The 27942-nt window shown below is 43.7% G+C and overlaps 1 protein-coding gene across 2 annotated transcripts in view; it reads right to left on the reverse strand.

The window, feature by feature from the left end:
* The window catches only part of LOC410233 (extracellular sulfatase SULF-1 homolog), a 70351-nt gene extending 42603 nt beyond the window's left edge, over positions 1-27748 (reverse strand). The window contains exon 1 of one of the 2 annotated variants that reach the window (XM_016914366.2): positions 27010-27748. The gene's annotated coding sequence lies outside the window, so the exon portion shown is untranslated. The remainder of the gene's footprint in view (positions 1-27009) is intronic. The other variant, XM_006562788.3, reaches the window with a different exon arrangement.
* Between the last annotated feature and the right edge of the window lie 194 nt (positions 27749-27942).

The raw sequence follows: 27942 nt of genomic DNA on the forward strand, positions 1-27942 counted from the left end.
GTGTTCCGACACGCTTCGTTTTCTTATCGTCGTTGAAACGTAAGTTAATCTGTCATAAGTCGAGGATTCCTTTCGTCGATATTCAGAGGCAAGTAATAAATGAGATCGTTTTTCGATCTCGTGTCGTCTCGTGTAATTATGATAGATTATAATTAAGACGGGACGTATCGAATCTCGATAAGATCGTAATTTTCTTTCCTTCTTTTCCAGTGATTATTTCGTAGTAGTTTTTCAATTCTACTCGTTCTTTCAAAATTGTTCTCGTAATGTTGACGAACTTTTTTTTCCCCCTCGTAAAGATTCGTAAAAATATCAAATTCTTGTGCAATGTCTGTGTCGAGTTTTCGTTTGTTGAAATATTTCGAAAATTTCTATCGGAATCCTCCTCGCTCGATCGTTCTTCCACAGGTCTTTAATCCTCGGATTAAAATATCCGACGACACTCGCCAAATATATCATAAATTGCGCAAAATAAATTTAAAAATACCTCATGCATAATCAAAAGGAGAGAGGGGTCCCTTTGATCCAGAGAATCTAGCTTGGAATCTCTGCTTATCGGTCGCTTTCGCAATTTCGGCCACATCGATTAACGATCTTACCATTCCGAATGAATAATTGGCCGTTTTAACAAAAACCAAATCTCATCAATATTAATACGCGGTCCCTTTTTTCTCCTTTCAACAAATCCTCGACACTCGACGAATATTAAGAATCGTCTCGATGGGATTCGAGGAGGCAGAGACAGATTTCAAGATTCCTCAATTTTCGCCCACCAAATCCACACCTATTAATTTCCATCTAGAAATTTCCATAGACCGGATTAAGTTCGTTGTCGCAAAGGAAAGAGAAGAATGGGAAAACAGGTGTTCACGTTCCCAGCAGACTGTGTTTCGACGTTCACCTCAGGAACGGGGAGCTTCAAGACGGTGGAAACGATAAGATGGGAATAAGTGAGACGCGTTGTCGTATCCACGAGAAGTTTTCGATAAAGAAGCCGAAGGGGCGCGGCTCGATTTCCAAGTTGAACGTCGAAGCGTTTAAGCCACCGTAAAACCTGTCCAGACTGTTGTTTCTTCCGTAGGAAGAGAACAAAGAGTGGGCAGGGAGGAGAGGCGGCGGTTCATCGAAGATCGCGCTGTTGTCTTATTTTCCGTGTATCGTCGTCGCCGCGATAGGCTCTCGCCGGCTAATGCCTCTAAATCTTTCCACCGTGAAATTACTTTGCGGTGGCTCTGTCATTATCCCTTCGGGACCCCTTCTACGGAGTTGGCACACACGGTGAAATTGTTCGAGCACAACTTTCCTCGTGCGATATTAATCGATGTTCATACTTGTTAAACGGTAATAACGTTCATGGTGGACGATGCAAAATCGAACTGGCGTAATAGCGCGTAATTATTCCGTACTGGAGAGAGTTCTCCCCGCACGAGAATCGTCGATGAAATCGCATTTCCGTGTAATTAATGCTGAAATTGGCTCTCGCCGCGAAACGAATCTCTCGCTCCTCGCGTTACAACATTCTTGCCATTGATCGGATATTCCGGTACGGACGCTTCATTACGCTTTATTGCGCAGTTCAAACCCAATGTTGTCAAACTCAATGTCGCGCAAAAACGATCCTAATCCTCTTGAGAATTTCGACTCGTTTTTTCGCGAGAGACGCGAACAATGAATCTCGTTCGATTCGAACGCGAGCTTATAATATATTATTTCGAATTTCGTCCAAGAATTATACGATTTACACGCGTGCAAACGTGACCGAAAAGTTAAACGCGAGAGGAAAGAGAAAAGAAAGATTCTCTACAAGCATATATATACACGCGCACACACACACATCACACGCGACACGCGCACACACGCGATTTCCTGATGGCGTCAAATATTTGCCGATACTCGATCGTCTTCCTATACTTTGCACCGATGTCGGCTAAAGCAAATCCCTCCCTCGACCAATCCAAAGGATCGTGACTCGAGAGAGCGTCGAGCTTGCAGAAAGCTCACAACCGGGTATCCCAGTTTTGCTTTCTCAAGGAAAGAACGAGTTGACTGAGAGTTCGTCAGAAGGAGGTGGGCGGGGAAGGGAAGAAAGGGAAGAAAAGGGAATTCAACCAGAGGCAATTTGTACGACGCGTCTCCACCACTACGTCTCTACTACTAGCTTAGAACTTTTTTAATGTTTTCTCACTACTCTCCACGCTTTTGTCCCGTATCCGGTGATCTCGTTCTTCCACTCCACACGTGAATTACGCAGCTGTAACCGTGACCCGTATACCGCGTACGCCGCGCTCGCACCGACCGTTCTTTCCGCTCTCCGAATTTCGTCGCGACTGAGTCGAAACAATAACATATTATCGTGCCGATATATTCGACTTCGACCGTGACTTTCGAAAACTGTAATATTTACAATTCTATCGAACGCGCGGCCCCGCCTCTTTCCCACGGAGGAAAACACGACTCGTCGAACGAAAATATTCAGATATCTCTCTCTTTCGTGGAACGCGGTCGATTAACACATTGCGTACGTTATTCTGCTCGTTTTCGGGGAAAAAAACGTATACCATACACTTTTCAACATACATTTATAAAATATTCTTAAATATTATTATATATTTCATATATTTATTAATTATTTATTACTTATTATTTTTTATTTTTAACTTATTATTTAATTTAAAAATTTAATAATGCTTCAGATTATTACATATCCGATTTTATTATTATATATAACATTATATAATTTTATAATATTATATATTCTCCTTTATGCAATGGTATTCGGCATAATTTGCAATTATATCCGGTGGTTTCGCTTCTTTTTCCATTCGATCGCGAATTTCTTCTTGTCCTTTCGTATTCTTACTCCTTCGAGTGTTTTTAATTCCTTGAATCGAGTCGAGAAAACGAGATATTAATAAATTACATTACATTAAAACAATATATCTCTAGTAAAGAGGCTGCAAAGTTCGGTTCGCTATATAACACGACTCGTACGCAATGTGTTAACAGGTTAATGCCTTTTGCAACGACGGGTGGAGTGGAGTCGCGTATTTCTCGCGTAAAGACTCGCGCAAGACTCGGGCTCTTAAGTCTCTTAAACGGGGGAGAATAAGCTACTTATACCGAGCACCCGGATCGGTCATCCGTGAAGATAGAACGTCCACTGTACGAGTTCGGCGGGCTCGCCTGTTATCTCGAATACCTGCAGCGGCGCATTCACGGAAGCCAGAAGGAGAGGCGATCGTCGCGTACGTAGGTCCGGGCAGAGCGTGGCAACGGCCGACCGGTCTATGAAGACGTACAGGCGCACCTTCTCTCTCTCTCTCTCTTTCGGTCGAGTACGAGGGTAGAAGGAATCGAGAACCGATGAGAAGATGGAGAATGAATGGTGCTCGGTTTAATGATATTCACCGCGAACGTATCGAGATTGCGGATGAATGGACGTCGACAGAGACGCTTCAACGTTGGCAAGATCGGTGGTGAGATCGCCGCGACGAACTGGAAATTCGTTAATGACTCAATCTCGTTCGAGATTAGGACGAGATGAAATGATAGTTCGTGTAAACGATGGTGTCTTTTCTCTCTCTCCCCTCTCGAGATACTGGAAAAATCTTCCTTAGCTATAATTGATATAAAAGATATAGGATTTTTTAATTTCGTTTAAAAGTTACATTTCGAGAAATATAGAGAATGTCGAATGAAATGGTAAAATAATTCAGTATCTTATTCAAAAAAATTAAGCTTTCGTTCAAATCGATCTATTCCTCGAGCGAATTTTATTTTCGAAAGAGTCGGATTAAAAGAAAAAGTATCTCTCTTTTATCCGGATCGATTCGTGGCCAAGCAACGTAACAGAAACGGAATTAACAGTTTTACGCGTGGCTAAACTTAATCTCTCTCTCTCCCTCTCCCCGAAATGTCGGTCATCGCCAGACAGATGAAGTTGTCGGTAACCCGTTGGAAGACGGCCAACGTTAACCGGAAGGCTAAAATCTCGTTCGCAGAAGCCCATTAAACGGAGCGCCTTTGGACGAAGGGAAGGGAATAATTCACCCGTTCCCATCCACGTCGTCCCGATCTATCGCGTTTCCAACGCGCGGGGGTGGGATGGATAGAGCGATAAACTATGGAACACCAGTTGAGCTCATCAATCATCGGGCGCGGAAGGGAAGCGGTGTGTTTCGCGCTCTCTATCATCCGGCGGCGACGAATCGATAACAGATCCGCGGGATGGGATGGAATGGAATGGAAACAACGACGTTAGCATTTTCAATTAGCCGACCGCGGAAGCTTCGTGTCAATTAAGACCGGTTTCGGATCCCGATGCCGGGGCGGCGACACGTTGAAATTGAACGCGTCGGAATCAATTACGCGAAATAATTCAACGACTCCCCTCAGGTGTTTGTTGGATACGCGCTTACATTCGTCTTGGGCAGTGGTCAAGTTAATCGGAGACCGAGATGAGAGGAGGAGAGAGAGAGAGAGAGGAGCTGTTCTCTCGATCGCGATCGATCGCGTGTTGGTGGAGATCGTTGGTCGGCTTCTCGCATTACTTGGAATTGTTCCAATTATGCGTGTAAATTTATTTTCGCGAGTTATTCTTTGTAACGCAAAAGTAAAGTAAAATAATAGAGTAATAATAGAGTAAAATAATAGAGAAAGTTGTAAGAATTCTCAACCCTTGAAAAAAAAGAAAAGAATTTTAAAACAAAATTTAATTGTAATTGTAACCGGAAAAATATATAATTTGGAACGAGATGTTGTAAAAGGTATAGGAAAGATACAACGGATAAGAAATATCGAATTTTATTCGAATCGAGTAGTGGTATGAGCACGATGGTCGAATAAATTATTTAAATTGCACTGTTACATTAATAACGAAACCTAAGATATAATCGATCCGTATCTCTCATGCGTAATGTTCAATTTGTAAGCCAACCGAGCGGCAATTTGTATAACCGACATACCGGTTCTCTAATCTTCCGTGAGGCGAAACGTTTGAGAAAAATTCTCTCGAGAATTTATCATCATATTCGAGGAATTCGAGATTCGAGAGCGTCTAAGATACGATCACTCGGAAACTTTGAAGCCCGCGTTAAATCGGATCTCATTCGAACGGAGGAGGCTCGGTTTGATTTCCAATCCGGGGGGGAGGAAACCCGATTTCCCGCGTGTTCTAAGCACCAGTTATCTGGATGTAAATGCGGAGGATTGGCAAGGGCGTTTCTTGCGCGTGGACTTGAAACGGTGCGCTCCGGCCTAATCGAAAAGCTTTTACCTTTGAAGCGACGAGCGGTGCCGCTTTTATCCAACCGGACACGGCGCTCCGCTGATACGCGCGAATTGGAAACGTTTCACGGTGCAATGACCCTATCGTGACCACGTCGGCGTGGCCACGCATTACGAGCAATTCGTCGCTTCTCGCCTCTGTGTTACGAGTAACACTGTTGCGATCCACGCCAAATGGAATGCTATGACGAGCGGGGCGCGTGGATTGAATTAGGTAATACGTTTCGTGCGCATCGTGTTTGTCGCACGATGAACTGGAACCGGACAGAGCCTCGTTCGGCATTCTTGGACAAAGATCCTTTTTTTTTCTCGAATAAGAGTGTAATTTAATTTTAAGAAGAATTAGGAAAGGAGAGAGGAAAAGTTTGAAGATGAAGTAGAGTCATGTTATCGCGATTGTGGAAGACATTATGGAAGATTTACGTAGATGAATTTGAAGAAACTTTTGTGTTTCCCAAACAATGTGTCGCGTCTCGAAAAATAGATATCCTCGATCGATTGGAATAAAAATTTCCCTCGACTCTTTTCAATTATTCACTCTGAATCCACTTCTGCTCTCCCGATTTGTACCAATACCGTATAACTTTTGCTATCCCTCTTTTACAAATCTTATATCTGTCGTCGGAGGACAACAATGAGAGGAGGTAATAAATAAAGATTGAGCAGATACAGATCGTGGGAAAAACGGTTGATCGAGAGGAGCGAGTGGATGCGAGTGGAACGATAGCGAATGGAATGCACCCGAGTTTCTTCGCTCGCCGTGCACAGCGGATTTCTTGTTCGTGCAAAGGGAGCTTCGTGACACAGTGGATTCCGTGGATTCGAGGCACGGGACATCGCCTCGAATCGTAACGTGCGTGTCGGCCTCGCGCTCGTGGGAACCTTTCCATCCCCCTGAATTGGAATCGAATTATCACGGGTCCTTGATCCCATTTCTCGAAGAAACGGGCATAAACAATAAGCGAAACTAGCGAACAGCCAATGACTGATCGAGATATCACGTTTATATCATCTCGCCGTGAAATTCGCTCGCGCTCGCGTACGCGAATATGACAAAACGGAACGGATTTCACGGTTAGAATTCACGGCGAGGAAAGCAATCCGAAACGCGTGAAACGGGGGAATCGAGTACAAAAAAAAAAAACGGCGCGAAACGCAGAAATCCAATTAAGATTCCACGCCACCACCCATTGCGACCCATTGCCTGGTTCGCGGTATTAATCAGCGCGTATCGCTTAACATTTGTCTAATAACCGCGTTCCACCGTCGCTCGCTCGATTCTAACGCATAAATAAGCTTCTCGGCGTTTACGACACATGCCGTGCACGACAACCGACTTCTCTCTCTCTCTCCCTCCGCGTGTGCCATACGGTCGTTCATCTTCTCTCTCTCGTGAGAAAGGAAGAAGGAAGAGAGAGAGAGAGGAAAAGAAAGAGAGAATCGAAAAAAATCAGATCGTTCCTGACCGATCTCATACGCCGTCGTCCATTAAGTCGTTCATATACCACGATAACGAGAGCAGAAGAGTTCGCTTTACTTCAATTACAGCCGGCTCACTAGCGAGTACGCGCCGCCGCTGCGACGCCTGGTATGGCAAATAATTGCCCTTTATCACTGGCTGGCTCGCGTTCGTAAATCATTTCTACGTCGAACGGTTCGCCAGGCCAATTAGAGATAATACGAGCCATTGTTTCCGCGTTTCGGCCGCCGATAGCCGAGCAGGAGGAGAACGCGTGGGAAAAGCCGTACTTCGCCGCTCTGCTTCTCGGGGTGGATGTACGCGAATTTTAGACACTTGCCGTGTCGGAATGCCGGGGGGGTCGGTTTCGATTCGTCGAGTGTGACGCGTGTTTCGAATCATCGCCGAGCAATGCATCGAATCCGTGACTAACGTCGCGTGTATCCAACTTGCAATACTGCGAGGCGAGCAAAGGGAGGATCACGCGTCACGCTCGAAATTCACGGCTGACGTTGATTTACACAAACTACTATGCTACATCATCGCGCGCGATCCTGGCAAGAAGACACCGTTACACGACAACCCCTTCCCCTCCGATTTCTCCTCCGATTTAATTCCATCGCTCCAACACTTTCCCAAACGATTATCTCGTCATTGGTTCTCGAGCGTGTGAGATGTCCTCTCAAGTCCCCTCCTCTTCCCTTCCCCCTAATCGCCTAGACGACGATATCCAGATGGACAAATCCGCGTGACGGAATCGGGTGCCACGGCAGTTTCTCAGGAACACGAGCGGGGGCGGGGATCGGATTCGATATCTCGTGCGGCATTTCGTTTCCTGCCCACCGCCGCACGGAGGCAGCAGTGGGGGAGCGGAATAAGCCAATTAGAACTATCGTGGCGGGACAATAAAACCGCGCGGTGAAAGAGTAATAACTGGCGATAAGCGGGCAAGGGAAAGTTAAGTGCGATTTAATGTAGTTGCCCGCGCGGAGGCTTGCCACCGCCATTGTTCCCCTCCCCCGCGGATTCGCCTTGCCGGGATTATCGCGCCCTTTATCCCCAACGCCCACGCACCCCACCTGTAACGGATCCTGCCCGCTAATTGCCGCCTCGTCCCTGCGATCTCCCTTCTTCCTTCGTCAAGCGTGGAAGAGAACGTGGAGGCCGACTCTCTCTCATCGTTGCATCGAAAGTGGCGAACGGAGATATAGCCGTTGCTTCGAGACCCGGGGCGTAAATCAAACGGGGCGTTTTATGGGCCGTAACTGGATGGTGGCGCGAATAACCAACGCTGGAACGTGGAAAACTTTCTGCCCGGCGGAATTCATTTTTATGGATTCCGGTTACGATCGCCCGTATATTCCTATATTGATTGCATTTCGCGCGGGGATGGCCGCGATCGATTGGGCGCGAAGAAATCAGGAAGGAGAATGGAGAGGTATGAGCACGAGCGTGAGATTGGAGTCGAGACGTGGATAAATTCGTAATTAAAAGAAACGACCTTCCGGCTCAGCCTTGACCAACCTCCTCCGCCAAAACCTGTGTTTGCGCGATTTAACGACTCGTCACGACCTCGTCCCACATTCCAATTCCTTGGGGAAAAAAACAACGGTAGCCGTGTCGTTAAAAACGCGCGATTACGCTCCGTGTTAAACGCGTTTTAAAATATGTATGTGCACTGTAACGAGTTGTTGTCACGAGGCAATTGCAATTAACGGGAGACAATCGGTAGAAAACATTCGCTAGAAGACACGTTTCTTCTCGCGATTGTATTTAAATGGTTTATCGGTTCGGCGCGTGACCTTTGGCGAACAATGCGTGCAACGCTGCGCAAATTGCTACGCAGTAATCGTCGATATTTTCTAGTTAGTTTCTAGTTCTGACGTGACAAACAAGCTCGTTTTTCCCGCCACCTGGCGATCTCGTTTTCGCCCGACTACTTCCTCCCGATCGGGACACACGGGTCCATTCCTATGGACCCGCCCTAACGCGATCGTTGCGGGTGTTTCTCGCCTCTCACCCTTTGCCACACCTACTTTCCTCTTCCCAGTTACCATTCCTTCTTTCTTTCTCCTTCGCGTTACACTCTTGTACGCAAGTCACGTGGGAGTGATTGTACAGGAAGCAACTCTGCCATTCGCCGTCTCGGTGTTACTGGGTTATAACACATGCACACACACTCTCTCTCTCTCTCTCTCTTTCTCTCTCTCATTGTTGCGCTCGTTCGAGAGCGGAGGAGAGATCGAAAAAAAAGATTTGCATTGGAATTAGCAGCTGGGCTGATCGATACGCTCGCTCGTCGTCGCGTGGTCGTCGTCTTCACGATCGCTTTTTCTTCGAATCGATTTAAAAAAAGGAAAAAAGGAAAAAAGAAAAAGAAACACCCGACACCCGATCGCACGTAGCAAATAACCGAACAAATCACGATCTCTCCCGCTCGACAATGCGATTACATCGAGGCGAGTGCTACGCGAGTCTAATTAACGAGACACGCGAGGACGGGTGAGGCGAGGAGGGGGAGAGGAGTCGCCTTGAGTTCGTGAGCGAGCCTCCTCCTCGATTCCGTATTTGCATCGAGATAAGTTCGATTAAGCGGGACGTATAAATCGTATAGAGCGTGGGTGGCGGCGTCAGCTGACGACCCATTAACAAAACAAGACGACGGCGCGCGGAATCTAAAGTGAAATTACATCGAGTGAAACGATTGGCAATTAGTCGCATACATTATGCACCGGCCCAGCAGGTACGGTGTGCCCTGCTGGGTCGTGGGGATGATCGATCGGCCAGATGAAAACGATCTCGTCGCTCTTTTTCGATCAACTCGCCTCCCACCTCTCTCTTTTCGTATTACCCCGACCATAGGTATTAACTATGGTTTTTAGAGAAACTATTTTTTTTAGGTTTATCCGGAGGGAGAAGTTATCGGATTTTTATCTAGATCGATCTAGATTGGCGATGATATATATAAATCGCGATCATCCGGCAATCGACTCACGTCGCTTCTAGAAATGGCTCCTCTTTGAAGTCTCTTGAACCAGCGTCGAGATTATGGCCTTCGTTTCGCGTTATTTCGCGTGGCGTAGTTGCTCCCCAGGATTGCTCGAGTTAATTGATAAGACCGTTTTATCGCTTTGGAACTACGGTCGCGCGATCGTTTTCATCGGTAACGAGAAATCGATGCAGATTCCGTCGCCGTTGTGGATAATGGAAATTATCTTTGGAGAGAAGACGATTACTACTACTACTACTACTACTATTACTTCTGCGTGCCAATTTCGCACAAGACGTGTTATTTATATCGCAATAAAGTGTACGAAGGATTCCTTTGCATTTACGAAAAATGGAAAAGCGTACGTACGCGGTACGCGCGCAAAAAATATTCCACTACGATGAATCATCACGCATACTTTTACTTATGTCCTACTTTCTTTAGAAGTGATGATGATGATGAAAATGTAAAATTCGCAAGTGTTCGCAGTATTTGAACAAACGAAATCCCATCGGTTTTTTAATTTTTCGATTTTAATTTTCCCTTAAATCCTTCCCTCGAGCACTAAACTCTTAATGGAGTCCTCATCGTATTCGGATAGGGAGGAATCATATGCAAGGAGGTCATAAATTTCCACCGGCCTCGATGAACCACGACGCGTAATTCTAGAGGATCCGAAAATAGCGCGACGCTAATAAATCATTGGACTTGTCCACTATCCTTCTTTCCCTTAATTAGGTGTTGATACGAGCCCGTGAAACCGCTGATTTATCACAACTGCATTCCACCGCATGCATGCATGCATTTATACAACGAAACAGAGGCGTGTCTTCGCCTCTCACCGATCATCCTTTACCGATCTCCTCCATTCCACGGAGAGGACAAAGAAAAATATCGAAATCCGTCCAACGCTCGTCCCCGTCGGGGAGAGTGTAAAAAATGCATAAAATTATCGGTGCACCGATTATCGAACCCCTCTTTTCGCTCTCCTCTCGACTCCTTCAAAAGCAGTCTCACTCGTCACGTCACGGTACTCGCCCGATTCCTCGTTGACGCTCGTCAACCTCCTCCTCCTCCTCCTCCTCCCACTCCCTGCCCCGTTTATTCCCCGTTATAGAACAACCCGGCTCGAAGGAATATTTTTTTCGTCAGAATCGACGAACGCCTGTCGCTCGTTCCACGAAATATTCGACGAGCCCCGAGCGCGTCTACCCGGGGAAGAATCAATCGATCCGCTCGCTCGCCGACCGAAGGAATATTTATCCGGCTGTTGGTTCGCGGCGATTTACGAGCCCTGTACGAGCTACCTTGACGTCCAGAGCCATCAATTTGTCGACCCCTCAAAGTTCAGGCCGAGCGTACACACGCCGTCGTACACTCTGCTTCGGTACAGCATGGTCTTGGCCGCGACAGACGTTTGGATTAAAGCTTGGTTGGGAGGAGGAGGGAAGGCGGTTCGTGTAAAAAAGAACGCTGAATCACGATGTTACGGAGGGTGGAAGGAGGGGGAGGAAAAAGAAAGACGCGCGCTGGCAGCTCGGCTCGGAACACGTAGCCGTGAGTCAGGTAAAGTGATGTGGACTGATGCAAAACTGGTGTAAGCGACATGGCGGGGCCAGCGGAGGGGTCACGCAACGTCTTCAAGTAGCCCGGTTGACGTGAGAATGGCGTGTAATTTTCAAATGAGCCATTGAAAATACGTCTAAGCACGTGATTCAACGTTACGTACGCTACACGTAATACTCTTTTTCACCGTGAATCGTTTTTTTTTTTTTTCCTTCTTCCCTTCCCTTTCGCAACCTGGCCTGGTATGATTGATTTCCAACCGGCGGAACAGGAGGTTTTTTTTTTCCTCCTTCTACTTCTCCTTCCTCTGATCCCCGAATCTGTCGTAAACTTAGGGAATTCGCGCTTTATTACGTATATAACGATCGTGATAGAAATGGAATTAACGGGTTCCGTATGCAAATTAGCCGAGGGGTGGGAAAAAGTCGTTTGATATTGGAGCAAAGTGTAAATTAGCTTGCGGTGTGAATGGGCAATGTCTGGTTATGCAAAACAATCGTGATAAAACGTGATCGTACAGTCGGTCGGAAAAGTATGTTTGTATCTGTACACGAGAAGATTCATCGATTTTTTGAAGAATATAGAAGATAATAGAAAATCTTGTTTTATCATTCAAAAATTATATTAATATTCCACTATTAAAAAAAATTACTCCATATATGTCTCATTATGATCTATATACTCCCAATATTTCATATAAAACAGAATGATTGAATTGAATTCGATGTAAAGAATATATAATAAACAAATAAGAGTATAAAAATGTGCAAGTAATTTCGAATAATTTTCCATTTCATTTTTCTTTCCACCTCGTTTCTATATCGTATACCGAATTCGCTATTAAATACGAAAAGTAAAATCACGAAAAGAAGAACACCGATCCTTAGCTTTTATCGCGACAGATAGTCTTCCCTCGGGAGACATTCCCTCTTCCTTCTCGACGATTCCTCCGATCGTTTCATTTTCCCCTCCCCACCCGCCGGAACGAGTATCGATAACCGAGTCGATTGATAAATGGACAATCGATGCGTCCGTAACGGACCGCAGGGACAATTTCGGTAGCCGGGCAGCAGTCATAAACAGCTGACCACGTTTCGGCAACATATGGCCGTACAATATTCCCACCAATCTTGCCGGACATCGGTCGTCTCTCTATGATTTTCCTGGCAGCCCCGACCACTCTGCTCCGAGCACAATGGCCCGATATACCAGCAGAGGGGAAAATTAGCCACCGAGGCTGTTTCGCTGGGAGGAAAACGGGCAGAGGAAGCCGTGGCTCTTTTAAGACCGGACCTTCGACCCTCTTTTGTTGCCTGTAATTATGTTAATTCCTGGCAAACAGCCTGTATATAATTCTGATGTTTATCGTGGATAGCTTGAACGTTTCGTCCGCGTGGATTTATTGTCGGGAGGAGGGGAGAGGGACAGATTTTTAGGAGGATACGATGGATTTATGAGGGATTTCTATTTGAATATGGGAATTCAATTTTGATGTCGCAATAGGGAGTCTTTTGTTCCATGTATAGTTACGATAAAAGAATTTAGGATTTGGATATATAGATTTTTGATCGAATCTTTTCTTTTTCCCCCCGCAAAAAAATGATAGCGTATCCTTTAATATTTATATAGTGATTTTAATGCTGTATATCTCAAAAAAAGATCGTTTGTTAAATCAAATTATAGCACTGTACATGTTAATTGAAAAAAATAGAAATTTGTCTTCTCTCGCAGGATAAATTTATAGAAAAAATTAGGGTTAATCTCTCTGTATTATTAAGCAAGGAAAACTTTATATAGATCGACTGGATTGATCTCGTTGAAAAATATTGAAAATCATGGGATGTAGCACGAACCTTCAAATTAAAAGTAACACGCCCAGCTCCGAAATTCATCGTGAAAAACTCATTTTTCCTCGACAAATGAGTAAAACGATACTTCTCCGTGTCAATTTCTCGAGATTGGTCAAGCCGAGCATATCCCCTTTCGCTTGTAAAATTATACAAGCGAAAGTATACAGTTCCCATTTATTCCCCATTTTCAGAATCCAAACCATCGAATCCCATTTCTCCATCATTTATTCCCCCTTCTATCCCATAAAACTTATCAAACGAACGTCAACAAAGATCGGGACAGAGGATCGACCCCATCGGCTCTCTCTCCCCCTCCTCCCCCATTTCAATTAACCAGCCAGCAAAGTGATTATTTTTACGTTCGAAACCGCAACAATCGAGCCCATTGATCGTCGCCTCTCTCTCTCCAATTTCGTCCCCGCTCCTTCCTTTCGTTCCCCCCACCTCCCCGACAATGGATCTTAATTATACGTTCTGTTTACAAAGCGGAGCATTCTCCGATTAATCAACGAGTTACCACTCGACTTATCGCACGCAATACGCGTCCCCTTATCGCCGCTATTTATTCGTCGTATCGTCCGATACAGATACACAGCCGTGGTGCAACGCCGTTTAATCCGTTGCCGCGGCGTGCATCGCGGTGTGCGAAATTACCTTATCGCCGCCGTCTCTCTCTTTTTCCCTCTCTCCCTCTGTCTCTCTCTAAGTTTATCGTCTTTCCGCTTGTCGCGTGTTTTACAAGCCGGCCACTTTCGTAGATTCGCGAATGTTTGCGAATGGGTACAATACGATTATATCGATCTACATCATCATCGATTTCTATTGCGTTTCTATTTTTGGATTTTCGTTCGCCGAGTTCGTAAATTTTTCTTGGATCGATATTTAATTTTTCTAAAAAATATTCGATAATAAAATTACGGTAAAACTGTATTCAAATTTTAGAAATTAATTTTTTTATTCTGGAGACGTTGTTATAAGGATTAGAGATTATGTTTATACGATTTGATTTGAGAATGCTGTGAGAATATATATATTTTTATCGGTGGTAAATTCCTGTTCTAAGGTAAACTTGGTGGACGCGTGACTCAAGGCTGTTCAAGGCTCCCCTTGCCGTTAATAAACAAGATAAGATTTCGTTTGCATGCTTATTCAATAAGGGAGGCGAATAATACGAATATTTGGGTAAAATCAAAAAATAGCGATGGTGAACCACTCCCCTCCTCCCCCGTACCTCGATGAATCGCCTCACGCTCGTTGATTAACTTGTCCCGCTCGATCTCGTTCGAAGATCGATCTTGTCGCTTGCATCGTTGCGTGTCCAATCCCATGAATAATGAATTCGCGTGATCCATTCGCGAGATAAGATCGTCCGGAAAAAAATTCATAAAGCGAGCCGAACAAGTCTTAACCCAATCCCACAGCCCGCGAATAGAGAGAAAGGAAAATTTAATCCAATAAATGATTAGCAATCGTCGTTATTTTTTGTGCAAGGGAATTGGAAAAATTGACACGAGAATTAATAAATCGTAGATAAAAATTTCATCAATGACAGTCACGAATTTCCATTTTGTTCCTTAGAATCTCTTCTATTCGTAATGGAATAACTCGTCAATATTGGAATTTCTACGCAACTTCGTTTCTATTCTTATATTTCTTTCAAAATCATTTTTATCGTATTTAAAAAAAAAAAAAAAGTGAAATGCAAACGGTTACGCATCAGGTTGAAAGAATGGTAAGATAACAGGATTATCTGTGTGCTCGGTCTATTTGAAAATCGACGTAGGAACGGTCAATTTGTCGTACGATGACAACGATGATACCGTTGAAGGAACATCGATGTACTGTTGGGCGGAGTTAATGACCGAACAGGCTAGGCGGCGATGAAACGTTTATAGTGTAGCGACCATTAGCCTTAACACTTTTAAGCTTCACGGTCGCCTGTGCGGCTGTCCTCCATGGCACGAGAATTGGACGATTGCCCGGCGACAGTGTTCCCGTATCGCCCATGCCCGCGGTATTAACATTCAGCGCGGATTTAAATGACTTAAGCGTATATTTATCTTGGGCTAATGCACTTCCGCGAAAAACCTTCCTCCAACCTAGACAGGATTGATTGTAAACCGTTTTATATCCACCCCGCGTATCTCGCTCCGTGGAATTCTTTTCTTCGAGTTTCTCGTACTTTTTCTTTTCTTTAACTCCATGAATTCAGTACGCGAAGAATTGTGCATCGATCGAAAAATAATCGCGACTTTGGATTTTCCAGAATTTTACCCAAATTCACAGACGTACTCAAAAATCTTCGATACGATAAAATCCATCCCCAAAAAAGAAGATAATTATTAATCTTGATCATTGAGATTTTTAGAATTATTAGAATTCTATCGTATATTGTTTATTCAAGTTTTATTCCAATATATAAGACGAGGTGAATCGATTGCGCGTGGCCAAAAAAAAAGGGATTCACTTGAGTCGAACAATTTTGATCGGGGCTGCGATTTTGTATGGCGCGTATGTTTCGTGCTAAGCAACCGAGCGTACGCGACACACCTGGCCGATACGGTGCACGCGATTACCGTTTAAATTATGCGATTCTCATTGGTAACCTTTTTTTTTTCTTCCTTCTTTCCTTTCTTTCTTTCTTTCTTTCTTTCTTTCTTTCTTTCTTTCTTTCTTTTAACGCCGCGAATACCGATCGTCCAGTCGAGCGTGCTAAAGTCGAAACGCGGATTTTAAACGGGGCATGGGTGAACGCGGTGGTTAAACACGTCACAGGGAGAGGGAAGATAAAACGGTGACACGCGAGAATGATAATCGTGCACCATCAGCAGTTGAGAGTTTAGCGGAGTGGATCCACGTGTACGCGTTAATAAGTTGCAAGCATATTTAATTACCTTGATAAATCGTGACACCGGCATTCGAACCGATCCGTGACTATCGAAGGGAACGACGTTCAAATACAATTTATTAACCCTGGGTGGAATGTATTTCACGTCTTGAACACTGAAACATTTTTTTTTTCTTTATCCTAGTAACAAGTCGTTATACAGAGACGTTAATTTTTCTTGTACACTATGAAATATATATTCATCTTTGACGCAGGAATTATTCTCACGTCGAGCGATAGAACGATACCCTATTCCAAGGTAACGATATCGCCTCTTACCTCTTAAAAATGAGTTGGAAAGTTTGGAAAGATGTACGAAAGGAGGCGATAAGTTGGGAAGATAAAATACAAGCACCTCTCTCTTACTTTTCATCGCTCTTTTTCCCGATCTTAATTACCCTGGGATCGAGCATCGTCCCCAGATCTCCAGTTTTCCGAGATCTCATTTTTTTTCCCTCCCCATCCCGTTTCTTTATCTCTTCGAACGGTCGTATTAGGGGAAGATTACCTCGACGCGGAAAAGGGAAGATATGATTAGAGATATTGTCGCGGACGGAACCGTAAAACGATCCAAATCTAGCCGGCGGGGGTAGACACACCACAAAAGACCGTGACTCACGCTTCCGTATATCCAACGCGCATCCTATCCTATTCTCAAGAGGGCGAGCCTCGCTTTCGAAAGAAGAGAAATACGTTAGGCCACGAACATCGAACAGATGCAAGGCACGATGCGTTGGCCCACCAGATCCAGATCCATTACGCTCGATTAACTTATAAATCTTCTCGAAACGAAACCTGCCCACGCGATTCTAATGGCAATCTCGAGAGCATCGCGATCTCTGCTTTTCTCTGTTTTTAATCTTCGCGACGATTCGTCTCTATCCCGCGCTCCCGTGTTGGAATAATTAATAATAAGAAGAAGAAGAATGCTAAATCTATTTATCAAGAAGAAAAAGAGAAAACGATATTTATGCAAGATATACGGTTTATCATCGATATGTGCTCTTCGAAATAATAGCATAGGATGGAAATAATGGAGGATTTCTAGGAGGATGTGAAAGTTAAAAGTGGTTACTACATATCAAGCGTCATACGCGTATTCGAAAGTGTCATTTAGCGGGGAAATTCTGCCCACGTTTGAATGGCATCGTCGTTTCCCGGCACAGTCGTCGTCCCGGAATGGAATCTTGATTCGGTTACGATACCAGCCAGCCCCCAGTACGTTAAATCGTCGTGTCTCTCCCGAGCGGTTAATTAAATTCGAATAGACAATACGTCAAGAATACGGCTCTTATCGATATCACGGATTCCAGAGTCATGTCTCGTTAAATATACGAGCGATCAATAGCAATAAGAATACGAACTCTATCCATATTTATGGCCTTATGGCTACAACGACTCCAAGTGCACGTGGCAACGCCATAAAAGTGGGAGTGATTCATAGACGAAGGGAGCGGCCTTGATACGAAAATCTTCCACTTCTGCCTGTGTTATGCATAATGGACACGAGTTATTAACCAAACAGATCGTCCGTATCCGTCAGACTGATTTCCTGGGCACAGAAGATGAATGAAATATCTAATTACGGGCCGCCTTTAGCCACGTTGAGAAGCGAGACGAAGGCGTGAAATAATGATGGCAAACGGGTCAAAATGGTCAGGGAAAAATGAATTACATGGCCGGTTACGGATTAGTCACACCGTGATGCCTGCCTCGGATCGTTCCACGGTCCTATTATTGTTCCACGTTCCCTGGACACTGTTCGGTATCCATTACTGTCCACGTGTAATAATAAACCGTGACAAATAAACACGTGTCAACAATACGGTAAAGAGAAAGATCCTCGAAAGGTAGAAAGAAAAGCGGCTCGGCAGGGAAAACGATTCGTCCCGTGCAATACCGCGGACAATGGGATATAATTCTCAGGCCAACGAAACATCGAAATCGTCTAATCTTTCGTCCAAGATTTCGCTCCCTTTGTTGCCGATTCTTGCGAATTTAATCACGGATAACGCAATGTAAATCGTTTCGAAATTCTTCCTTCTCACGGTATCTTCATCAGATTATTTCCTTCGGTTTCTCGCGTCGTTTCACGCGACGTAATACATTTGGTATGCTACCTGGATAAGGGGAATCGTGTCAGTTGGTGGATAGACGCGTGACGTTTGACAAGAAATCCTTTTGTTCGCGGGCCAACAGAATCTATTATCCGAACTATTTCTCCAGGTAAACCGAAGAAATTTTGTTTACCTGGAAAAATTTGCCACGGGAGGCCTCGTTGGATAATCTTTTCAGATAATCTTTTTCATCTATCAATCTTCTGCTCTCGAGCGGGCACGAAGACGGAATAACTTTGTTCCGTCCGGATCGAGATCACGTCCACCAGGCACGAAATCGTGGCGGTAAATAACTCGGATTCGAGCAAGAAACACGTGCGATGGTTTCGGCGAGCAGCAATCGAGGTTCGAGGTACGAGTTTGCAAGGGGTGTGAGGCGGCGAGTCGAGGAGCAGGTGCGAAAACGAGACGAGGTGAACGCGGCCGTAGGGGCGAGGTGTCGTCTACAATAGCTGAGAGAAAAATAAAATCGAAGGGAGACCCGATTTTATTCTTTCGTTGCCTAGTTCTCTCTACCCGCTCCTCCAGTTTACTCCGTTCTCGATACACCGTTCGAGAGAAGGGCAGATAACTTAATGTCACCGCTTCCCCCTACGGAGAAACGGGGCAGATGCGCGATATTAGGGCAGACATTAACGCGCGCAGGGTGTTGGAGTTCCCAGACGGGGAACGCAGCCCCCTTGGAAGTTGGAAAGGCATTTAGATGGCCGCGGCTGCCACTCGAAGACCTTCGACGGTGGCACAAAAAGCCGAAGGGGGTGCTCGCCGGTTTCTCTCGGGTGCCAAAACGAAGGGACGCCGAGGCTCGAGTGGCCTCAGGTACTTAAGAATTCTTACGTACCGAAATGGCCGCGCGAGACTTACGGCCGCTGTCTCCTCGCCTCTCCTCTCCTTTTTCCGCTTGAATCGTCCGCTTGAAATGAATTTTTCGTCGTCGAAAAAACCGCGGCCAGTCACGGGTCAACGATCTCACGTATATACACTTCGAATTTCGTGTAACTTGGCGTAATTAGGGAAGGGAGAAGCAAAAGTCCTCGGATGAGAGCGAGGAAGAGGGACGGTCGCGACCTTGCGATCGTCCGTCTTGGTCGGCCACTCGTCCAGAAAGCAGAAAGATGGATCGCGATGGCGGATCCGATGGGAATACGTTGCGCGGAATACGGGCGGTGTGATTAATCGATGCGAACTGGCGACACGAGTTTCCTGCCGATTTGATATAACCGTGAATTATCGAGCCTCGCTCCAACTGATGGATGAGTTCGGTGACCGGCCGACGCTTCGACATTCTAATTGCGGGGTCGTTTAAAATCCTCTCGATCCTCGTTCTCTTCAATCGTATCGTTACAAAGCATACGTTCGACGTCTTGTTTTACGACCTCTTCTCTTCTCCTCTCCTCTTCTCGATAAATGATTTATCGACTTGTCCTCCAAAAGAGAGGAGGGCAGTTCTAAATCTAATGGCGACAAGTCGGGGAGGAATCGTCGTGATTGCGACGAACCACGGCCGATAATGTAAGCATTCGCGCGAAACGCGACGACAAGTTGCGTGGAAAACGAGCGTGGAAAAGAAAGACGCGAGAGACGTGTCGCGTTGGGATATTGGATATTTTGGAGTGGATGGCGGCCACAATGGGTCACGATGGGCGGTCCACGGCTGAGTTACGAGCATGGGAACGATCAAATGGAATCTAACACCTACGGTGCCGTAATACGGTTTTAACCAGCCGCCGCCCGCCCGCAAATCTGCATAAAATATCGAATTTCGAATTGAAGCGCGGACGAACGGATTTATGGGGACCGAGAGCGTTCGAGGTTTTAATCTTCATCCGGTGCGAATTCGGGGATTTCGAAGGGAGCGTTCCGCTTTGCCTGCTCGTAACAGAAGTAACCCGTGGTTTCCGAGAAAGTTATTATAACTCTGTTGGCCGAGTATATTTGATTAACGTTTTAGAATTCGGTGGAAGTGCGAGCGGCAGTTTAAAATGTACTATTAATATTCGCCCAGAAGAAGAACCGTTTATATTACTCATTTTCCGTGGAAAATTCCAAATTTACACGATTTTTCGAAGGATGGATCCTCGTTCCTCGAGTTAACAGGAAAAAGACTTTTTTCTCCCCTTTTTTCGACCCGCATTTCGAGCGTAAAACGATTCCACGATCGATGGTGAGAAAGAAGAAAAAAAAGAAGAGGTGAATGTCGAAATAGATTCGATATGGCTTTCAATCGGTAAACGACGATAAAGACATCCGCGATTGGCGAGCGCCTCGTTACGACAATATAACGATCCCGGGACGATACGATGCAATCAACTCTCGAAGGATACTCTCGATATCTAAAGCGCGGTGGCTGAAGATGAGCAAACACGAGGCTGACGATCGGTTTACCGGACGACTTGGCCAAAGATCAAGATATCTGCTCGCCTATAAATAGATCTATCGGCTCAATAATGAGCCGGGAGCAGTCGGTTTATCGATATCCGATCGCGCAATATCGCGTCGCTCAAAATATCTATGGCCGTGTAATAGAATCGATAAGAAACGAGCGTACGGACAAATAACGGGCGGGGATTGAACGAGGCGACTCTCGATCAAACGTTCGCGTTGCCTCACTTTGATCAGCCTCGAGCCATTTTAATTATACATAACACTTTTTTTTTATTCCGAGTGGAAAAAATGAGCGAGAATTAAACGTGTTATCGTTATGCTTGCTTCTTCAGCTTGATTACTTAATCGATTAGATCGTCTATCTCTCGATAAGCGGTTCGATTGTTGATAAGATGACGTAAAATGTAAGGAAAAAAAAAGAAAAAAAAAGAAGTGGATCGCATCGACCAGTCCCAGTTCAATTCTGTTTAATATTTAATTCGAAGTAATGGCTGGTAGGAGGGGTGGAAATAGCTTTCCCATCCGTTTAGAATTTTTTGTTGAGACGATGCCCTCCGATAATTCTTTATCTTATGATTCTTTTGAAAGTCGCAGACTTTTCGACGGATGCAATTGACAAGTTGCCAAGAAAGAAAATGGGGAAACGTTGTCCTTGCCGCTTTGTCGCTTAGATCCCTTAGGTCCATCCGACGACGTTCCTTTCCCTCGGAAGGGAAAGCACGGACTTGAACGTCGTATGAAAAGTCGGGCCTCGAGAGCGCGTGCTTTACCATGGCTGAGTGCGTTTGCACGTACGTACAAGTGCCTATTTTTGCGGCCACTTAATGGGACGTGAGGGTGAAGTTTAGAGAAACTTAAGAGAGTTGCAAAACAGGAAATCACCTTTCACGAGGTAAATCCAGAAAGACGAATCTTGGGATCGATCAAATTTCAAAATTTCCCATTTTGCTCGCCCATTGTACCCTCTTGTATCGATCCCTTTAACCATCTGCCATAAAATCGAGAAAATTTATTCGATCTACTTTTCCAAGCTTGGAATTTTAATAATTTTCTTTTGAAAATTATTAAACAAAAGAAATTGAACGATATCCGAACAAAATCTGATTTCACGCGAAGATTAATAGAATAAATGTATACTATATAATTGGAACACGTTGCACAAAATTAACGTTCCCTGTTCTTACTACGCAATGGCATAAAAACCTCTATCAATTCATCTACGATCTACCGTAGATCTACATACGTGTATACCATATATACATATATATACATATATATATATATATATATATATATATATATATATATATATATATATATATATATATATACACACAAGCTATTAACTTTTACGCATGTTATTCAATACTTGCCGTCTGGTTACCTACCGACTATCCCCGTAAAAGTAGCGATCGTTCTATCTGAAACGAGGGTATAAACCTGCTTGCGCTTTGTCGTTAATATATACCTCGAACAACTTATAACACGATAAACATCGAACACGCGTACGATATCATGGATCATTAACAATCATTCCTCGAATAAATGGCGTTTAACCTTACTGGCCTTTCGCCACGTCACGTCGAGACGGAATTAGTAGGAAGTCCCTTTGGTAAATTCAATTTGATAAACGATGAAAGAGACGATCTCTTTAGGTTTTTAGGTATCGAAACTATAGACGATACAAACTACTCTCTCCTTTGATCGATCGAGAAAGAGAGATCCACGATTCACCGTTTTTCCCCGATTAAATTTTGCGATAGATATTCGCGAAACTAAGATTCAAACGAAGAAACGTTCGATAATTTATCGTTATCAGTTCTTTCTATAATCCTCGTCGATTGTTTCGAAGTTATCGTTGTTCGGATTAATAGATAATTGAAACGAAAATATCTATATATATATTATATCGGGGAAACTTTCTGTATGTCGGATTTATTTTTCTCTCGAGTGGATATCGTTATTCGAATAATGAAGAATCGGAGGAATCTTTGTTATCCAAGTTTGATGGAGGATATTAAAATGCTCGAGTGATCCCGATAAATTAAGAGGAGCTATACGGAATCGATCGTCTTATCTTTCTTTCTTGTTTGTCTCATCTCTTTCTCTCTCTTTCTCTTTCTCTGAATCGCGAAAAAAATCATTTCGAGGATTTCTTCGAGGAGGAGGAAAAGAAATTTTATCGCCACAAGATCGATTCCTGAATAAACTTTTCATTATTTAATATCTGTTTGCCGATATTCTTCTTTTTTTTCGAGAATCCTGTTGGCGTTACCAAACACTTGCACAAAATGAAACCAGTAACGAGTTTCTCCCTCAACGAATCGAAATTTGAAATTTATTTTTTCGAGAAGAGAAGTTTCTCGTGCGCCGATCGGATCGATCCTTGATGTTGGAATCGCGCGATTAATCTCTGCACGCGATTTAAACGCGAAATACACCGCGTTTGGATAAGTGGCAAAAAGCACCAGGTAATGAAGCAAGCAGAGTGGTTTTCTCGATCGAATCGCTTCCGCGTTGCACGCTTATTTCAAATATTCCTTGCGAATCCGACGCTTCGAACGGATCGTATTTTGACGATCGTATATTTTTTTTTATTTTATTTTAAAAATCTTCCTCGGCGCGATTATCAATTAAATTCCATCCGGTTGATTCGGTGTGCAACGTGTTCCCTCCGCGATTTTTTTCTCAAGGATTCTTCAACAACGAACGATACTTCAACAAACCCATCGGATGGTAAATAAAATGGTTCTGGAAAAAGTAGCCGCCCACGCGCGTTCTCTTTTCAGCGTCGCGTCAAAATAAACAATCCATCGGATCGATTGCGTACACCGTCTTGCATCGTAAAACGCGTTAAGCGATCGCAAGATAATTTATAACGGTATAAATTGTATAAATTGTAAAAATTATTTATAAACGAATCGAGACGAACAGGAGCAAAGATAATGAAGCCTGAAGTCATTCAAGTTTTTCGTTATTATCGTTCTTCTACGAGCAATTTGGATAATTTATGATTCGAACAAACAAATTCTGAGATACTTCTATTAAACTCTCTCTTTCTCTTCCATTATATTCCATATCGAAATATTGAAAAGATTTGTCAAAACGCGAATAAAAATCGAAGAAATTCAGGTGTGGAATTTCTGTTTTTTCACTCGTCTACTGGAGAAGTAAAGTCTCGAAAGAATCGAACGTTGTCATCACGTGTTAGCCAAGGGCGAAAAATTTGTCGAAAAGCAGAATCGATCGTTAAAGAAGGAGCGTAAAAATCTCTGGCAAACTCATTATCCTAATCGTGGGCACATCTTCAAACACCTCTGGTTTTCTAAATTATTCCCAATCCTCTTTCGAAACGTTTTACCCGGCTTCTTCGCGACCGAGCAATTAATCAATCGAAGCGAAAAGTAACGCTTAACTATTTTCAGCAGGTTCCGCGGCCAGCGATTAATCAACCGACCGGCATTTCGAATGGAAATGCAACGCTTAATCACTTGGGACGGCATAACTCCGCTGAAACTACAGCATCTACAGTTGGCCAAACTATCTTCAGGTAATAATCCAGAACGGTGCTCGACGATTTCGCGTAGTAGTAGGTTCGGCGCGGATGAGAACTCGTGGTGGAAATCCTGGATCCTCGGTTACTCGACGACGCCCTCGATTCGAGCGACTGCAACAAATCACATCGATAACGAACGTCCATCCTCGCCCACGCTGCGCTACCATCCCCCGTTTTAATGTCGCTTCACATTCGCGCGAATCTAAGAGCTAAGTTGTATCGCGATTCGTTCCGAGCAGATGAATTTTTTTCCATGAAATTTTGAACGTCATGCAACTGTGAACGCCGTATCGAATATCGGGATATTCGTTTTCAACTTGGAGCGGGGGGGACCTCTTTCGTTCCACTCTTTTCAGAGCGTTGCGTGGAAAATTGATGATATTCGAATTGATCGAAATTCTTCTAAGCCTCTTATTATTTATCCTCTCGTCGAAAAACTTGTTAACGCGTTGACAACATCGATTTGACACTACGAGAATTAGAATTTTGTTAATTAAGAAAATTATTGAAATCAAGATATGAATATAATATAATAATTTTAAATATAAATTTAAAAAGTGAAATATAATAGAAATAATGGTAAATAATTAAAGAAACATAAGAATTAAAATCGAAAGAGAGAATATGATCGATGGATAATATTTCATGTTAATCTTTCAAGAAAAAGTTTCTTCTGTTTGAAGTAAAATATTTTCAGACTTGTGAAATTTTCTTCTTTGCACAATGTCTTAAGATCTATCTTAGAAAATATCAATAATGAAAAGATCACGTTTAAGATGTTATTAGGATTTTTATTTTCCTGCATGAGAGAGTTTTACATAATAGGATTTACTGGAAAATAATTCAGTATAAACTATGTGTCAGATGTGAAACAATTATACCGATCGATGGATCGAATTACCGCAAACACGTTCGTAACTCGCGATACGAATAGTTGATACGAAACAAGAAAAGAGGTGTGATCTATTATGGCATGGCCGTTCCTTTTACCAACGAAAATACAATGAATCGTTAATCAATCGAGATATCGGAACACAGGTGTCCACGTTTGTGGATCAATCTACGATACGCCGATTCTTACACAATCGTCCTTTAAAGTTTATTCGCTATACTTTCGTAACGAACACTTATCGATCGATCTGATTGAAAACTCGAAAGATCGACGAGAAACCGCTAATGATGGTCGATCGATGTTGGTGTAAATTGACAGCTATCCGAGAATATATTTTTCAAGTTGTTTCATTATCCTTGCGCGTGAGTTCGTTTGGAGATGTCAGAGTTTAAAAGCGTCCCAATTTCTTCTTTTTTTATTTTTTTTGTTTAAAAATTGACTCAGGTGTGCAAAGACTTTGTCTCTCGAACTCTGTATATTTAGACTCGGATATTCAAAGCGTGTGGTGCGTTTGGGAATATATTTTCTAAGCTACTAGTCTTTCAATCCACGTCCATTCAATCTGATCGCTGATTCGAACCGATCGGATTTCTATCCAGTAACACGGTAATGTTGTTGTATTACAGTAACGTTTAACGAGCGGCCCGGTGCTGCAGAGATATTTTTTTAAGCGTAACACGCGACAAAGCTTTCGATAGTCAATTGCTTTTAATCGTTTCCCGCTTTCCCGCGTCGTCCATTCGATATTATCCATCTTTATTAAATCTTTAATAATCCCATTATATCGTCAAACGTACAACCATTTCCACGTACATACGCTTCCATTAAATCGCTAACTCCGCGTAACGCAATTACCGTTTCTCAAAACGAATTCACACGATTTCTATAATTTCCCAACGAATTGATTTACAATTTCTATTTTACCGCGCCACGGCCACAGCTTCCTAAACCTGAATATTTCAATGACTTGGCCCGCTCGAACACGAAGAAGCCCCGACATAAAATTATTCCGAAACGCGTCGAATTCCTTTGGTCGGCGCGAAATAAAACGCGCGTCCCGCAAAATATTCGAAAGTCGATCCGCTCCAACTCTCCAACGGGCCAACTTATATCGGTCCTCGGAGACACATGCATTTATCGTTTCTTTTCCTTTTTCTTTTTTTCTTGTTTTTTTCTTTCTTTTTCTTTTTTTTATTTCTTGCGATTCCTCGAAGTGACCACCACCTCGAAGGATCGAGAGACAGAAGAACAAGCTTATACGTGGCCTGATTCCACCGTGGGCCCCACGTGTGGGGCCACAGTTTCCGGTTTTGGAGTGCCGCGAATTCGTCGGCCGGAAACCCCTCCGGTGAAACAAAGCGCGCCATAGTTTCGAAACTGCCCCGAGTGAGGAGGTGGGGGACCGCGAAAACTGGAGACGGTTTACGTAACACCGAAGATTATATCCGTGCATTCAAGAGAAACAAACGAATCGATGACAGCCGGTTTGTTTCGTTTTTCCATTCCAACGTATCATTTCTGTTCTGGAATATTGTCGATGACGCGCCCAGAATAAAAAATGCTAACTAAAAATTGAATGTTGGAATGGAACGAATCGCAAATTACAGCGTATTTTTCTACTAGGAGGAATTAGAGGAAACAATATATATATATATATATAGTTGTACATATATGCAACATATGTACAACATCGATAATCGCTTTACGAATCATAAAGTACACTTTACCGTAATGAATCATTGCACAATCACCACTCGGCGAATAAATCAATACCGGAATGTTATGGAAAAAATTTTCCATCATATTGTACAATCTTAAATTCCACGATAATTAACACTTCTTTTCCGATTTTTCATAATTTTTTTTCACCGATTCTAACGACAGGATCGCTCCTCCCAATCGTTCACCAATCGAGCAACGATCCATCAACACGCCCTAAAACTTTCCTTTTCCAATCTCCCCTTCTATCTTTCGTAAATAAAAAAAAAAAAGAAGAGGATATAATTCTAGTCTACTACTCACTGACGTCTCGATCAAGCTGAATCCTCCTCGATTTCTCTTGCTCCGTGGAAGCGTCCGTCCGTTCCCAGGGCGACGTGCACGTCGCGTGGTTCACCGCGGATCCCAAGAGTTTCCAACCGGGAGCCGGTTTCGAGATGTATCGGCTGACGAGACGAGACGAGACGAGACGAGATGAGATGAGAATGGGGCAGAGAAGGGGAGGAGAGAGGAAGAGGAGCGCACGTGGCGGGAAGGCAAAGCGCGGCCGCAAAAACGGCAGGCTACGACACGACCTCGCCGACGGTCGCAACGAGACTGAACTTCCAGCGAGAATACCGCCTCCAGTCTGGAAACAGCTGCTCTGCCAGCCAGCGCCAGAAAACTGCTCGGTCGCTTGGCGGACAGGCCAAGCCGCGCCAAGTATATCTTCTGCGAGTGGCGATCCGGACGTGGTAGGGGTACTCCACTAGAAAAATCACATTTCACCCTATTAGGACCACGCTGTTCTTCACCTAACGTCCGTGATGATCGAGGATGGAGGATGAAAGAAAAAAATTGTCCCCGCTGTGGTATGTTAAGTAATTGCAGCTCTCCGATTCTTTCTGTATCTCGAACGACGGTCTTCTTTTTTTTTTTCTCCGGTCAGAGGATGATTCACCACCGATGGTTCCAGTTTATATGATATTCGATACTCGCCGAGAGATTATAATTTTAATTTAATAAGTTGTCGCGATTGTAGACATCTGGATGAAGACAATCTGATTGGTTACGCCGATCTTCTGAAATCGTCGTTATGAATTTTAATGGTATCTTGAAAAAGGTGTAAGTATATAAAAATAGAGAGTATTATACGTACTCCGTTTTAAAATTAGAATTAATTAAAATAAAATTTCCACCAAATGTAAATTGAAAGAGAATAAATAAGGATATAATATAAATACTTACATATAATCC

Source organism: Apis mellifera, linkage group LG10, assembly GCF_003254395.2.
Source record: "Apis mellifera strain DH4 linkage group LG10, Amel_HAv3.1, whole genome shotgun sequence".
In the NCBI taxonomy this organism is placed as follows: Eukaryota; Metazoa; Arthropoda; class Insecta; order Hymenoptera; family Apidae; genus Apis; species Apis mellifera.